The sequence below is a fragment of the Carassius gibelio genome, chromosome B7 (genome assembly GCF_023724105.1).
Source record: "Carassius gibelio isolate Cgi1373 ecotype wild population from Czech Republic chromosome B7, carGib1.2-hapl.c, whole genome shotgun sequence".
NCBI lineage: Eukaryota > Metazoa > Chordata > Actinopteri > Cypriniformes > Cyprinidae > Carassius > Carassius gibelio.
In genome coordinates this window covers 22,004,215-22,022,016 of record NC_068402.1, presented here as the reverse complement: position 1 = coordinate 22,022,016, position 17,802 = coordinate 22,004,215, and the positions used below count along the sequence as shown (strand labels likewise).

The 17,802-nt window shown below is 36.5% G+C and overlaps 1 long non-coding RNA gene across 1 annotated transcript; it reads right to left on the bottom strand.

Annotated features, from left to right (window-relative positions):
* Nucleotides 1-11,938: 11,938 nt before the first annotated feature.
* LOC127962755 (uncharacterized) lies at nucleotides 11,939-13,405 on the bottom strand. The gene is made up of 4 exons (XR_008154628.1): nucleotides 13,290-13,405; nucleotides 13,069-13,153; nucleotides 12,438-12,565; nucleotides 11,939-12,317 (listed from the first exon to the last, which is right to left on the bottom strand). It is a non-coding gene; the product is annotated as an uncharacterized LOC127962755 (long non-coding RNA).
* Nucleotides 13,406-17,802: the final 4,397 nt, after the last annotated feature.

The window sequence follows — 17,802 nt, the reverse complement described above, 5'->3', positions numbered from 1 at the left end:
ATAAAAATCCCAATTTTAGATGCAAATTTCAGATGGCATTTAAAGGTTTTTGCATCTGAACTCTTCATATATATATATATATATATATATATATATATATATATATATATATATAGCGCTTTAAACAAAAAAGGATTGCTTCAAAGCAACTGAAGAACATTAATTAGGAAAAGAGTGTCAATAATGCAAAATGACAGTTAAAGGCAGTTCATCAATGAATTCACTGATGTCCTCATCTCAGTTCAGTTTAAATAATATCTGTGCAATCATTTGCAATCAAGTCAACGATTAACATTTCTGCATTTGACATTGAGAGCACAGGCCGTAGTTTAGATATATTTTTGAGATGGAAAAATGCAGTTTTACAAATGCTAGAAATGTGGCTTTCTAAGGAGAGATTGCTTTGAAATAGCACTCCTAGTTTCCTAACTGATGATGAAGACTTGACAGAGCAGCCATCAAGTCTTAGACAGCATTCTAGGTTATTACATGCAGAGTTTTTAGGTCCTATAATCAACACCTCTGTTTTCTGTTTTTCAAATTGGTATGTTTCGCCGGGACGCAAAGAATTATAGCTGAGTGTCATCAGCATAACATTGAAAGCTAACACTGTGGTTCCTGATGATATCTCCAAAGGGTAACATGTAAAGCGTGAAGAGTAATGGCCCTAGTATGTGTTAATAATTAATATATTATTATATATTAATTATATAAGAGGTAAATGTTAAATTAGTGGATAGAATCTAAATTTAAATAAATAAACAAATGAATAAATAAATATTATTATTTATCATACAATAGTCACTGATTAGTTTCACATTAATTATGTAACTGTATGAAGTTTCTTTCTGGGGGGTTTCTGGGAGGCATGAAACTGATCAGCTAATAGTGAAGTACTGCATTCAACTAAATGCTACTTTATAATTCCTTATTCAGAGTTTCTTGTTACTTATTGGTTGTTACTAGAATGTTAATATTGCACTACTCATATGTTTCTGTGTAGTTATTAATGAATGAAGGAACAGTAGTCTTGAGTGTAACCCAGAATTTTATTTTCTTGTAAAACATCCTACAACATTTTTTGTTCCCTTTCGATACCACACTCCTACTGTGTCTGCTAAGATGCTATTGGAAAAGCCTTTCTTTCTCTTGAACTGAAGCCTTTTTTCAATCACACATTGAAACTGCACAGTCATTGGTTTGTGCAGTGTATTAAAAATTAACTAATGGCTCAGCAGCGGAGCTGCATGCACCTATGGTGACAAAGCCAACAAAAGCACGCCAGAATGGGTGGTGAATCTGGCTATATAAGCGGGTGTTTGCCACAGGATTCTCAGATAGAGCCAACTCTAGGCTCATAACAGTTCTGGTCCTTTTCTCCACCGCCATCTGGCGATTCTGAAAGAACTTATTTCTAGCAGGTAAGCCCTAAAAAAGACCAAATTCTAGCGACATTGTTGCAAATGTTGTGCTGCGAGTGTAGCTTGTGCAGGGAATCTGTCTGGGAAGCCCACACACAGAGACTGCTCGCTCACTGAGATGGAATGCTCTCTTTGAAAGCATGAGTTTTGCTTTTCTACACTCACAGATCGCATCACTGAAGGCAGGTCTACTCTCCCATTTCTCCTTTCTCTTGGACAGGAAAACAGTGTAGTCAGGGAATAAGGAACTGGGTATGACCGATCTCATGCCGGCACTGTGCCTACATGCTCTCTCTCCCCATTGCACTCAGATCTGCCGCAGAAGGACAGTGAGCAGTGCGCTTACTGAGACTCACTGAGAGCATGAGTCTCACGGTGAGCTTGTAGGTTGAGTTATCAGGCTTGATCAATTTCATGCCGACACACATCATGCATGCTCAATCTGCCAGTGTGTGTTACACGTGAGGATCAGTGTCCCTCCTTACATGAGCAGCTTGATCCTCCTAGGCAGATCAAAGCAATGATGGCACCTTCTCTTGTGTGTGTGCAATGCTGAGCTCCGTCTCCTCCACTCTTGTGTTTCTCTCCTCTCAGTTACTCAGAGGTACAAATGGCGAACTTGCGGGTATGAACGAAAAGGCTTGAGTAATTTAATGCCGGCAAAGCCCCTGCATCACTCTTTGATCTGCCAGTGTGTTTTCACGTGAGGTTCGGCAGCCCTCATTGTCGAGCGGCTCAATCCTCCTGGGCGGTTTGGAGCAGAACTTTGTCACCAATGATTCAATATCGCTGACAGCTTTGTATTTGAACGTGCCTCTTGCCTGGGCCCACGCCAAACACTGAGGCTGCACTGCTGAGACAGACCGCTCTCACTAAGAGAGTCCATGTCTTGCTCTGCTTTGCTAGTGGCTTGCCTTCTTCAATGAAAATTGCCCCGCCCCTCCCGTTGTCCACAACCAGTGAATTTAAGAGAATGTGTGCAGCATTTTTGACCTGTCAGAGTGTTTACACATGAAGATCATCAAAACTCCTCTTCTAACGAGCAATGGGCCTGCTTTCGATCCACTACAGTCTGCCAACATTCGGTCACTATCAATGAAGACTGCTCTGCTTCTGGCATTGGCATCAGAAACGTGAATAGGGGACCTGCAGGCACTCTCCATTAGCCCTACCTGCATGGAATTTGGGCCTAAGACTCTAAAGTCATCCTGAAACCATGGCACGTTTGCGAACCTGAGGTGCACTCCACTCTGCTCAGAGCACAGGTCATTACGCTTTCCGCCAAAGGGCTTCCAGTCACGAAGCAAAGACTCTCTAGATGGATGGTATGCTCGGTAGCATACACTTATTTGGGCCTTCAATGCGCCGTTGGAATATGGGCCCATTCAACTAGAGGCATCGCCTCATCTTTGGTATGGTCCATTGGTGTGTGAGGCGGCAATGGTTCAGCTGTCATCCACATTTGCAAGGCTTTAGAACCTGGAAGTCCCGGTCTTACAGGCCAGGATTCTTTCTGATTGAAGTGAAGTGCCCTGCATAAACAGATCTGGCAGAGAGCCCTTGGCTGTATCACATTCAAACTCACTGCCATTAGTTCACCTGTTAGCTCTTGACCCCTTGTTGTCGAAGTTACACATATATTATTGTCTTTTCATTTATAAAAAAAAAAAAAAAAAAAACCTGGCTATGCGTTCTATATTAGACTAACTGAGACTTGTCATGGCACTTGTATACTGTTGTTGTTCTCTTGTTGACCTGACTGCTTCTATTGTTCTCATTGGTAAGTCGCTTTGGATAAAAGAATCTGATAAATGATTAAATGTAAATGTAAAATTAATACTTTTAGTCATTCCACTACATTAGCATGGCGTGATTGTAATGCGTTCCCATAGCATCTTAGTAGATGCAGTACGAGTGTAGTATTGAAAGGGAATGAGTACTGTGTTGCTAGACATGATATGTATTTTTATGTATTTTATAAGATTTCTGTGGCGAACGTCCGCTTATATAGATGCCCCGCCCATTCTGGCGGGCTTTGTCGCCATAGGCTCTTTCAGCTCAGCTGCCAAGCTATTGGTTCGTTTTTTTAATACACTGCACAAACCAATTGTCGTGCAGATTCACTGTGTGATTGAAAAAAAGGCTTCAGTTTCTTTTCCCATAGTGTCTTAGCAGACGCAGTACTCGTTCCTATCCCAGTGAACTGAGGTAACAGAGTACATTATATTTCCAACCTCTAAAAACTATCTTTTTTTAATTTATTTTTTTATACAGTGTACATATATTGCTGCTGTGCCAGAAATCAGGCTTGTCACACATTTATTTTTGTGAGGGAGCACAAAGACAGACAGATACATGGATGTTCACACACACATACATTATATGTAGAGATGGAGAGAAGCAGGGTCTTCTGTGATTGATGGGTCTCACTCATCCCCCTTCAGTTCGAATAAGCATGAGACTTCTGGCAAAAAGCTCATTTGTGAACCAAAAAAATAAAAAATAAAAAATTCTGCTGAACAGTGGGTAGTGCATGTGTTCATGACACATAAAGAGCCACAGTGGTTGCATATATGCACTTCAGTTTGCAGCACATCCTGGTACTCTTTCCTGTCTCTCTCAGCTGTGTTATAAATTAAATGGAAACCTCCACACCCCCACCCCAAACAAAATCAAAACAATCTATGATACTATGGAGGGAGCCCTTGTGGCAGCCATAGCCTCAGAATGTTATGTGCTCCTTCATAGACTTGTTCAGCCATAGATAATTATTTCAAATTCATTAATTTCAGTTACAGATTTTTTTTTTTATGTATTATTATTTTATTATCATTATTATTATTATTATTATTATTTGTATTTTTTTATCAAGCTCTAATGTATTAATTGCAGGGTTTTTGTAAGGTAAAAAAGGTGCTTTTTAATTTATATGACAACATTTTCTGAAAAATAAATAAATAAATAATAATAATAATAATAATAATAATAATAATAATAATAATAATTACAAATGCTGTCGCTGAAATAGTAACATTTCAAAATATATTATATTATATTATATTATATTATATTATATTATATTATATTATATTATATTATATTATACACTTTAGTATTTTTAGTATTTACTTATTTACGGGAGATGACATAGTCGGTTCACTTAGTTTTGTCATGGCCAGGACATCATAACTCGTGGGATTGAGATAATAAATTGTGGCCACGAGATATTAATTTGTGGGAAATTTGTATTAACTCATGGGAACATCATTATGTCGTGGCCATGAGATCATAATACTAATATACAAATATTACGGGGAATAGATGATCAGATAATGGACTTACTGTAGAATGTAGGATGGATATATATATTTTTTTTCTTGTAGGCCTATTTTACATTATGAACTTTATGTGACATTTATTCATGATGAACTTAATTTGAAGGCTGTAATGCTATGACACATAATAAAGTCTAGTAGCCAAGGCATGTGGTTAAAATAATAATTTAACAATGGAATATTTTCTATAATAAAAAAAAATATATATAATAATACAAATTCAAAATAAAATATTAATGAATAATCTCTGATAATCCCGGGTTGCTATGTTCATGCAGGTTTGTTTAAGCATTAAACGTATGGCCACAAAAAAAAAAAAAAAAAAAAAAAAATAATAATAATAATAATAAATAAATAAATAAATAACTAAAGGTTGTTACCTCAACATAAAAAGTCATGGCCACGAGAAATGGATGTTGTTCCCTCATCATAGCATCTTGAGGCCATGATATAAGGATGCTACTACCTCGACAAAATAATCTCATGAATAATCTAATAATCTAATTAATATCTAGTGGCCAGGACATATCACGTTCCCAAGAGTTATTATGTCGTGGCCACAACAAAACTAAGTGAACCAACCATGTCATCTCCCAGGGCACCATACTTATTTACCCCTTAAAGAGTACATATTAGTTCCCTAAAGGTATCCAAAATGTACCATAATAGTATAATAGTATTGTATCTAGGAAACTAAGAACCATTTGTTCTGAGGATTCTACATTACTTTAAAAAGGAAGATGTTTATGAGAGTATTTGTGTGTGAGTGTGTGTGTTTTTTTTAAATTTATTTATTTATTTATTTTAGCTTTCGTACAGGTGTTCCAATGTGTCCAAGGTCTAGTTCTTGTTTTGTCTAGGTGTCTCCATGATGTGCACATAACGAAAGGAAATTGTACAAATGTAGCTTTACACAAGGATAGTCAAAAAGTGAAGATTTAGAAATTAGAAAATAATAACACTAATCTAATAAGCATCATGAACACTAAAAAGACAATTTCTAAACCACAAATTTTGCTTTAGTTCAATTACTTTAATCATCTGACTTGCCTTGTAGATGTATTAATTTGTTTTTCTTAGTGTATGGTTTGTTTGATCGTATCTATCTATCAGCTTGTTGTTGCCTCTGTATGCTGTGCTTTAACCTCTTTGGATGCTTGTGGTATATTGCACTTAGTCCGGTGAGCAAGTGTGAGTCTGGCACATCGCCGGTGGTCCACATTCTTTCTGTGAGACTCTCTAAGTCATCTGAGAACTTCAGTGGGGTTGTACTGGAAATCTATCATGTGGACGGTAAAAATGAAGTAAGCCAGGACAGATCCCTGGGGTACCCTAGTGCTATTTAGCATCATCTCCACCATGGAGACTTAATAAACACCGCCTGTCAGTAAGACAGTCCATGTTCCTGGACACTGTGTGACAAACAAAAGTTTGCAAAAAAAAAAAAAAAAAAGTGAATATGTCCAGATACGGTTGAACGTATATTACTGTGAACTTTCCACATGCATTTACCTGGCTTACACAACGATATTTAGCATACTGTAGATCAACTGGCTGTATGTAGTTGTTCTAAGACATGTTCTGGATGTGGCTTTTTAGCGACACTTGGAGTGACGTGTGACTATGTGCCAATGGTCCCACGCCTTACTGTTTTTAAATAGTATAAATCAATTGCAAAGATATCAGACAAAACAAGCCTTAGGGGGCAAAGGTAATGCAGAATTGTGTACATGACCTATGCTGATATTTTTATGTTGTTTTACTCCGATTGAATGTCAAAGGTGAATGTTTGTGTTTTTGTAATGTGACAGAAACATTTTTCAAATTGTTCTTGCTGATTACTTAGCCTGTTATCTCAGCGAATGTCCAACATTGTCAAAAAAGCGATTCCTATTATGGAGTAATATCCTGCAGTGGCAAATCAAATCTTATAACATCACCATTAATCATAATCTGCTGGACATGGAATGAGCGCAGATTGTTTTGGCCTGTGAAATGGTAAACAATCATTTGGTTTCATTCAGAGACAAGGGTTTGTGCGATCCTTTTAGCTCAACCAGCAGAACATGACCATCTGTGGAGAGTAATCAAGGGAAATTGTGAACTGGCTAACCACTATGCAGGATTTATAACTTATGAAATTAACTTTAGATTTACCATGAAAGATCTGTTCATTAAAAATGCATTAAATGTGAACAGGATCAGTTGATGCTAAATGGAATAGCCCAAAACTCATTAATTTGAGCTTTCCCTTTTCTTCTAACAGACAGCAGTCAGGCTGCTGCTTCGATATAGTGTATATACGTCGAGTAAGAGAGGACGACACTACAGATGTTGTATTGTGCCATAATGTGGGAGACAAAGACTAAACTGAAGTCCACATTCTAATTCATTTAAAGACAAATGTGTCTTTGCCCCACTGGATTTAACCTGCAGTTAGATCATAACTGCCTCCTATCAGAAGCAGAAGGGGAAACTTAGCAGCATGAAAAGCCATATCTTCCATTGGGTTGGGTTGCGTGGTATTAAGTTGGGGAAGTTGTGGCCTAATGGTTAGAGGGTTGGACTCCCAATCGAAGGGTTGTGGGTTCTAGTCTCGGGCCGGACGGAATTGTGGGTGGGGGGAGTGCATGTACAGTTCTCTCTCCACCTTCAATACCACGACTTACAACCCATTCTCACTCCAAAGGCGTCAAAAACCGAAGCATGGTCAAGCGCCCCTAGCGTCACTTTTATGACGCCAAATGTGCCTCTCGGCGTCGAATATCGAAGCACTACGACCTTCATTGCTTTCAATGGGAAACTTTTGGCGTCAGAATTCGACACGAGGACATGAGATGTTTATCGCTATGAAATCACGTTCAAGAAGTCTCATTCAACACACATCGCGATACTTGCTATCAGTTCCACAGTTTGGGTGAGTAGTCGTATATACGCTCTTTTAATGCCTTTTATAAAATGTATTCTGTCTTATTTATTAATCAGATTAGTGCCATATGTTTAATCGCTGTATTATGTCGGTCATCCGCGGCTGTCTTTGAGTTTCATTGCGTTTAAATAAATGAACACAGCTGCTAATTAGTCTGATTAAACTCTTATCTGTCACCTGACGTGCCCTAGACCTTCGATCCGTTTTATATTATTATTAATTTCAGGATTAATGATGTAAGTTGTATTTGTAGTAAAATCATGGTAATCACGACACTTACAATAGTAATAAATGAAATGTGAAGTTAAAACATTAAACTGAACATTAGTAACTGTAACTGTAGTTTTACTATGGTATATTAATAATCAATACAACAATACAATAATCACCAAACCAGCTATGTTTGTATCACTGTAATGTTAGTGTTTTTATGTGCTTTTATATGACAGATATCACAGTAATCATATGTTCTGTAGCATGCTTTTAATACCTTTTAATGTAAATCCAAAAAAAAAAAAATCAAATTAAAAATAAATAATAAAACATGCATTTTTCCATCTTGCAGTTCCTTCATATCAGTTTATATTTATATATATATTTATATATATATTATATCTAAATATTTTGCTCACAGATCATTATTAACATTCTGTATATAATTCAATTTTATTTACTCTCCCCTTTTTATTATTTTTATTTTTATTTTTAGCTGAAAAGACGTAAAGGCAGTCAGCCCAGTGGTGTTTCTGGAGAGGGATTCCTTCAGAAATGGAGAAGACAGAAAGCTGCGGAGGCAGATATATGCAGCAGTAAGTCTGTGATAGTTTGTCCCTTTTATCAAACATTCCTGCTGTTATAATTTGTACAGCATTTGTTGTTTCTTAAACTGTTGCACTGTCCAAATACCCACACTTGCCATCTTTGCACTTGACCACTTGATTACTTATTTGAAGTCTTTCCTGTATTTGGCCTAGTGTTCAAGTGAGCATGATGACCACAAGTGTGTGTCGAACTTTCCATGACCTGATGACTGTGTTTCCCAATCCTGATCCTGGAGAACCCCAGCACTGCACGGTTTTGGTGTCTCTCTTATCTGCCTTGGAGTCTTCACTGATGAGCTGATGAGTTGAATCAGGTGTGTTTGATCAGGGAGACATCTCAAATGTGCAGTGTTGGGCTTCTCCAGGACCAGGATTGGGAGCCACTGCCTTATGGGACACTTATGTGTTTACAGAGATTTTTAATATCTAATTATCAATATTTCACATACTGTACATTGGACAGCTTCCCATGACCTCTTGTGAGATCTCGGCAAAAAGTCTGACGATTTATTCCAAAACATGATGCATGATGGGATACACTAAGCTTTGTATAGTGCTCCGGAGCAGTATTGGAGAGGTTTAGTGTGTGTTAAGGACGCTGTGCTTTGGCATTATTAAGACCGGGGACAGTCTCGTTCACACACTGTCACATACACACACTCTCAAGTGGCCAAGACTGCAAGTGTGGGTATCTGGACAGAGTCAAAGTCTTAAAAATGATCCCTAAACACATCACAGTCTTAATAATCCAGTTTAACACTTGTATGATATTGTACAAGCCCCAGGACGGTCTCATCTGACACTATCAAAAGAATTCATATGACTATAGCTTGCTATTAATTACTTGCTTTCAATAATGGATGCATTTAACATTTAATTATACAGCATCTTTACAGAGGCTGCTTTTATGGTCTAAACAAAACACAGTGTAATGTATAAGTTGAATGTAATTTAATATTTCCTTCCTTTCTGTCTTACAGGATTGTTTGAGGATAACGCTGTAGCTCCATCATGCACAAGGACTCACCTCGTTAACTCTTTATCCCCCACACACAGAAATGGTCCCTGGATCAGTGATTAGACTTTGCAGTGGTTTGATTTTTGCAGAAGATGTAACTTTGTTTTAATTATAAGCTCATAATGAATACATTACAGAACCAGTGATGAAAACAATAGTTAAAAATAGCGCTCTATATTAAAAATATATTGCACACTTGACATGCATGTCTTCATGGTGTTTTTTTGTGAGTTTGAAACATTTACATTGTGTTGTATAACATTTTGGTCACAACACTTTTTCCAGTGTTCTCTGAAAGACATACTGTATTTACTGTTTTGTTTTTTAATAAAAGCATTTTCATTTGCATACTGAAAATAGTTAATGTTTACAACATAACTGCCTTTTTATTCTTTATGGTGGCAAAAACGAGCTTGGTGACAGAGGACGCAGTGTAGTAATTTGGGCATGTTGTCTTTAAATGAGTTTGACATATAAATAAATAATGGAAGATCCTTACAAAAATATGCATGTTTATTATGCTTTATGTATTTATTTGTTCATTCATTCATTCATTCATTCATTTATAATTTCAGTTTTTATTCCTAGAGTTCAAATGGTAGAGAATGGTAAATCACAGAAACACAAATGTGATAAAAATTTTACTTTAAAACACAATGTAATATACAATGTAAATTTTAGAAGCACGTCATTTGATTAGTAAATATATTTGTCTTTGGTCAAAAAAAAAAAAATACAAATCTTAAAAATGTGTCTTATATTTATTATAGAGGAATCTGTCTGTTGGATACAACTGCGACTGCTGGGCATGTGCACATCAATATTGCCCAGTGTTTGTCAAGCTGAACAACGGAGGAAGGTGAAGACGTTAATAAAACAGAATCCAATAAGTAGCAAGCTTAATCTATTGTTAACCGAATCTATCCCTTCAGCCGAAAAACGAAAGACGTCGGTCTTACATGGATAAGGAAGTGTGACGCTGCTGCTCAGCTTTGATGTCATTGGCTATGAATTTTCAGGACAGTCTGTGGTTGGACTATCTTTTAACCCATATTAAACAGCGCATCATGTAAAAAAGTATGTTTTGCTGCTATCATCACAATAGTAATATATTAAGTCAACAATGAAGTGTTGCTATCTTGACAAAAATGACATCTTTAGCGAGATCCTAATCCTAACCCTAAGCATAACTTCAATGAACTACAAAAAACAGCCCCCTAGTGTTGCCTTTGCATAGATAGAACGACAGAGGCTTGTGGGTAATGTAGTTTAAAACCTTTTATTAACGAAACGAAATAAATTATTTATTTTAAGGAAAACTGGATATCTAAATATGTTTATTGTGCAAACCTCTATGATATATTTGAGAGGCAGGCTGAAATGTGGTATTTTACAGTGAGCAATATTTAAAATGCCTTTATGTCAGCTTTCCATTTATTTCTGAAAACTGAGCTCAACATTATTTTATCAGCATAGCATAAGTAATAATCCTGCCCATTTCCTCTTTGATATGTTAATTGGACTCTGATTTACAGCCATTTGAAAAGTACAGTTTTGGGCTCTTCCGGGGGGTGCTACTGGGCCCCTGGGGGTAGAAGGGCAGTAAAACCTACATATATGTATTGTCCTCATCATGGACAACAAACTGAGCTGAGTCACATTTATATCTGACAGTTTTCACAGTCCTCTGTTTTCTATTCTATTCATCATGACTATTATACCTTTTGACAGGACATTGTGAGGCCATCTGATGAAACATTGAAAAATTAGAAAGAAATGATTTAATAATGAAAATAATAGATTATTTATTTGATTTTTGAAGTAAATGGCAAGAAATATAATGGATGAACCTGCAACAACTTGCCTTTATCTATTCCCCACCTATAAAGCAGTAATCAAGGACAATGTATACACATTGTGATACTTCACTATTACACAAGGACAAATTCATGCAGTGCTAAGAATATTAATTTATATATATATATATATATATATATATATAACTATTTAGCAAAAATCAGTGTAAAAATGTCCTCCTCACCCCCGTATCTTGCTCCTCAGGTATTGAACATCAGTAATGTGCCTGCTCTTGGTTTTAATGCAGTACAAGATCTACATTGATCATTCCTGCTACATTCTCAGTTATCCCTCAAGTGTTTGTAACTATAAAGCCCATGGCACCATTTTGTAATGCAGAATAATTAATCTCGTAACTCCCTTTATTTCACTAAAAAATGTGCATATTTGTTACTAAAATATAAAAAAAATTAATTTCTGGTGTACTGATGTTCCAGATGTTTTAAATAAAAAAATAATCCCAATAATTAATATGTTGTTTTTCCAAGTCTAAAATAAACACATATGAGCCTACCTAGTAAAATTATGTATTTACCAAGAATCTTCAGAACACAATATTCACCATTTTCATTTTATTGAAGCATAGACTATAAAGTTGATAAAGTAGCATCAAGACAAATAAGATTCAATGAAAATAATTATCATCAAAGATACATTAACCTCATATATAAATCAGTTCACACAGATGAGTGATGAAATGTCCTTAAAAGTCACACAGTCCCATCCAGTCAACTGTGATACAGATCATGTGATACATATAAGACATGTGATACGGTTTCAGAAAATAATGATTCCCATCATCACATCTAAACTGGTTTCATCTCCCCATCGTGTTCTTCTTCTCTCGTGTCTGGAAACAGTTTGTGGTTGATATCCAGCACTGATGTGGTGTAGCTTCTCTCAGCCAGAGGATCTCTCAGTCCTAACATCCCAGACCTGGTGAAAGTGAAACAAACAATCCAGATGAAGTTGTTTAATGGACAGAGAGCTCAGCTTATGTTCTGTGTGATTTTAGCAGGGTGAGCAACTATGACCCTTGTAGTACTGTACACTTACCATTCTTCAAGCTGTTTTAAGACCTTTTGAGAAGCTTTTTCTCTGAAGAGAATTTAGCACATCCTCTTCTTTCACTCCTTTCAAGAGCATCTCTTGGTCAAAACCCCTCATTTGGCTGATGAGATCATCTGTACAAATTAAAATACTGCAATAAAAATTAAAGAATTAAGAAAAAGTTACAGAGGCAAAGGTCTTGCTCATGAGACTGCATTAGCATGTGTAGTTCTCAGAGACTCTAGAATTCATCTTTTGTTGCAGTAAATGAGTTTTTTCCCTCTAGAATCTTTCTCCAAAGTTCCTGACTTCTCTCACAAATGTGTTTTAGTCTGTGCAGTGTAAGGCCTGGCTTCAAACCAATCCACTATCAATTCACAATTTATAACATAACATTTACAAAACAATGAAATAATGTACATTGGTGTTTATATCAACTAAACCAATTTCATGATACTTGTCTACTCTTAAAACAGGTGGTGTGTTTTTAAAAACATAATATTAAAAATGTCCAGTCACACTTTGCTAACATGCTGTAATTGTAATAGTATAAAAAAAAATCAAGGCTGACATGACCAGTTCTGTGAGAGATCATCATTGTGTTATATAACACAGCATTGCTTCAACACACACATACCAGAGGACTTCTGTTTGTTTGAGCACAAGATGGCCGTCTTCATTCCTCATCCTGAGCAAATCATTTCCTTGGTCTTCCTTCTCTTCTGTGAAACAAGATAATCTCTACTTACTCTGTGTGCAATTAATATTGCTCATTAAACATAATTAAGTTAAAGTAAGATTCAGACCAGAGCATTTGATGAGTAAATGTTGATTAAAAAATATTCTAAACAAATGTACCTGGGAAGAGCTGATCATGGCAAGATTCACTGAGACTCAGTAATAGCTCTTTTAGTTTTTAGGAAGGTTTGTGAGGGTTGGCTCTTAAAATAGCTGTTGAGCTCGATATTTTAGACCTGAAAAAAGAAAAACAGCATTAGGATTATCTGCAAAAAATCCTGTAAGACAGAAAGAAGGAAATATTATTAATTACGTGCAACTTGTACATTACACCTCTGTAAAGATGCTGTATAATTATATGTTAAATGCATCCATTATTGAAAGCAAGTAATTAATAGCAAGCTATAGTCATATGAATTCTTTTGATAGTGTCAGATGAGACCGTCCTGGGGCTTGTACAATATCATACAAGTGTTAAACTGGATTATTAAGACTGTGATGTGTTTAGGGATCATTTTTAAGACTTTGACTCTGTCCAGATACCCACACTTGCAGTCTTGGCCACTTGAGAGTGTGTGTATGTGACAGTGTGTGAACGAGACTGTCCCCGGTCTTAATAATGCCAAAGCACAGCATCCTTAACACACACTAAACCTCTCCAATACTGCTCCGGAGCACTATACAAAGCTTAGTGTATCCCATCATGCATCATGTTTTGGAATAAATCGTCAGACTTTTTGCCGAGATCTCACAAGAGGTCATGGGAAGCTGTCCAATGTACAGTATGTGAAATATTGATAATTAGATATTAAAAATCTCTGTAAACACATAAGTGTCCCATAAGGCAGTGGCTCCCAATCCTGGTCCTGGAGAAGCCCAACACTGCACATTTGAGATGTCTCCCTGATCAAACACACCTGATTCAACTCATCAGCTCATCAGTGAAGACTCCAAGGCAGATAAGAGAGACACCAAAACCGTGCAGTGCTGGGGTTCTCCAGGATCAGGATTGGGAAACACAGTCATCAGGTCATGGAAAGTTCGACACACACTTGTGGTCATCATGCTCACTTGAACACTAGGCCAAATACAGGAAAGACTTCAAATAAGTAATCAAGTGGTCAAGTGCAAAGATGGCAAGTGTGGGTATTTGGACAGTGCAACAGTTTAAGAAACAACAAATGCTGTACAAATTATAACAGCAGGAATGTTTGATAAAAGGGACAAACTATCACAGACTTACTGCTGCATATATCTGCCTCCGCAGCTTTCTGTCTTCTCCATTTCTGAAGGAATCCCTCTCCAGAAACACCACTGGGCTGACTGCCTTTACGTCTTTTCAGCTAAAAATAAAAATAAAAATAATAAAAAGGGGAGAGTAAATAAAATTGAATTATATACAGAATGTTAATAATGATCTGTGAGCAAAATATTTAGATATAATATATATATAAATATATATATAAATATAAACTGATATGAAGGAACTGCAAGATGGAAAAATGCATGTTTTATTATTTATTTTTAATTTGATTTTTTTTTTTTTTGGATTTACATTAAAAGGTATTAAAAGCATGCTACAGAACATATGATTACTGTGATATCTGTCATATAAAAGCACATAAAAACACTAACATTACAGTGATACAAACATAGCTGGTTTGGTGATTATTGTATTGTTGTATTGATTATTAATATACCATAGTAAAACTACAGTTACAGTTACTAATGTCCAGTTTAATGTTTTAAGTTCACATTTCATTTATTACTATTGTAAGTGTCGTGATTACCATGATTTTACTACAAATACAACTTACATCATTAATCCTGAAATTAATAATAATATAAAACGGATCGAAGGTCTAGGGCACGTCAGGTGACAGATAAGAGTTTAATCAGACTAATTAGCAGCTGTGTTCATTTATTTAAACGCAATGAAACTCAAAGACAGCCGCGGATGACCGATATAATACAGCGATTAAACATATGGCACTAATCTGATTAATAAAGAAGACAGAATACATTTTATAAAAGGCATTAAAAGAGCGTATATACGACTACTCACCCAAACTGTGGAACTGATAGCAAGTATCGCGATGTGTGTTGAATGAGACTTCTTGAACGTGATTTCATAGCGATAAACATCTCATGTCCTCGTGTCGAATTCTGACGCCAAAAGTTTCCCATTGAAAGCAATGAAGGTCGTAGTGCTTCGATATTCGACGCCGAGAGGCACATTTGGCGTCATAAAAGTGACGCTAGGGGCGCTTGACCATGCTTCGGTTTTTGACGCCTTTGGAGTGAGAATGGGTTGCGACTTAGGTGCCCTTGAGCAAGGCATCGAACCCCCAACTGCTCCCCGGGCGCCGCAGCATAAATGGCTGCCCACTGCTCCGGGTGTGTGCTCACAGTGTGTGTGTGTGTGTGCTCACTGCTCTGTGTGTGTGCATTTCGGATGGGTTAAATGCAGAGCACAAATTCTGAGTATGGGTCACCATACTTGGCTGAATGTCACTTCACTCACTTTTCACTTTAACTTTTCTTCTGTATGTCTTCTCATTCAGCTTAATGCATGTATCTATTATTTAACTAACTCATCTTAATGGTTAATCAGTAATTCATGTGGTGCATCTATAGATATCTATAGACACAGATTCAATAGGTATACAGTACAGACCAAAGGTTTTAACACACCTTCTCATTCAAAGAGTTTTCTTTATTTTCATGACTACGAAAATTGTAGAGTCACACTGAAGGCATCAAGGGCTATTTGACCAAGAAGGAGAGTGATGGGGTGCTGCGCCAGATGACCTGGCCTCCACAGTCACCGGACCTGAACCCAATCGTGATGGTTTAGGGGTGAGCTGGACCGCAAACAGAAGGCAAAAGGGCCAACAAGTGCTAAGCATCTCTCAGGGAACTCCTTCAAGACTGTTGGAAGACCATTTCAGGTGACTACCTCTTGAAGCTCATCAAGAGAATGCCAAGAGTGTGCAAAGCAGTAATCAAAGCAAAAGGTGGCTACTTTGGAGAACCTACAATATGACATATTTTTCAGTTGTTTCACACGTTTTTGTTATGTATATAATTCCATATATAATTCCACATGTGTTCATTCATAGTTTTGATGCCTTCAGTGTGACTGTACAATTTCCATAGTCTTAAAAATAAAGAAAACTCTTTGAATGAGAAGGTGTGTCCAAACTCTTGGTCTGTACTGTAGTTTCTAAAGAATTTGTTTGCAACATGGATAACTAAATGTAATATCACTATTCCAGTAGCTCAAAAAATGAAAGTTGTATTCTATTCATTCAGATAGGACTTGGTATTGTTTGGCTTCATAATCCTGTGAAACCTTTTTGACTGTTGAAGTTTAAATGTTGGTAATTTCCACACCACCATCTGACTTTATATTTTAGTTTTCATGACTAAAACATGTATTATATAAAAACAGTGAGGCAATAATCATTGGTTAATTAATAATAATAATATGGTTTCATTGAATAACACTGTTAAAATACATAATATAATACAAAATAAACAATTTGCATTATTACAAATCCCGGCAAAGGGCACCAAAGTCCTGGTAACAGCGAGTGTTACACTTACAGGATAATCAAATCCTTGTTTAATATTGGCCAAACATTTAATTCAAATATCCACTTAATTTGAACATTTTTCCACCTTTTTACGATAGAAATGTTACAAGCTCTTTAATTTCTTCAACAAAAACATGTGGACATCACAACCCTTACTAAAGTCATGAGAAGTCGTGGTCTAGTGGTTAGAGAGTTTTGCCTGTGTGTGTGTGTGGGGGGGGGGGCATGTTTTTGTGACATATCAGGACCCAACTCTGTATAATGACATGGGTATGACACAGGTATTACAAGGAGAGGGTGACTTATGATGTCCCCATTTTTCAAAACGCTTATAAATCATACAGATTGAGTTTTTTCTTTTTTTTTTGAGAAAGTAAAAGTGCACAAAGTTTCCTGTGAGGGTTAGGTTTAGGGGTAGGGTTGGTGAATGGCGATAGAATATACAGTTTGTACAGTATAAAAACCATTACTCCTATGGGATGTCCCCACTTTTCACAAAAACAAATGTGTGTGTGTGTGTGTGTGTGCGTGTCTGTGCGTGTGTGTATGTGTGCGTCTACACACACTTTGGATGGGTTAATTGCAGAGCATGAATTCTGAGTGTGGGTCATATGTGGCTGTATGTCACGTCACTTTTTTTTTTACAAAATTAACCATGGTTGTATAGTAGTAAATCTGCAAAATATTTTATTGTGTGTGATTTCTGAATGCTTGAGACTATAAAATCAATCATGCAATGATATTATTAAAAGCATAGCAATAGGTAACTGTCTACAGCTAGAGTTGTAATTTATAAATAATATATTTACATTTGCAATTTATTTATTTACTTTTATAATTTATTAAAGTTCAATTTGACTCCATAAAGTAGTTTTATTTATTTTATTTTATTTTTTGGAGGGGGCAAAACAATACTGGTCTGCTTAGGTCACCCATTTGGCCAGCAGTGGCCCTGCCCTTACCCCCACCCCTCCAACCAAAAGAGACTCAAGAAGAAAGGTTAAGGGCTAAGGGTAGAAATGGTATTGGGCCTC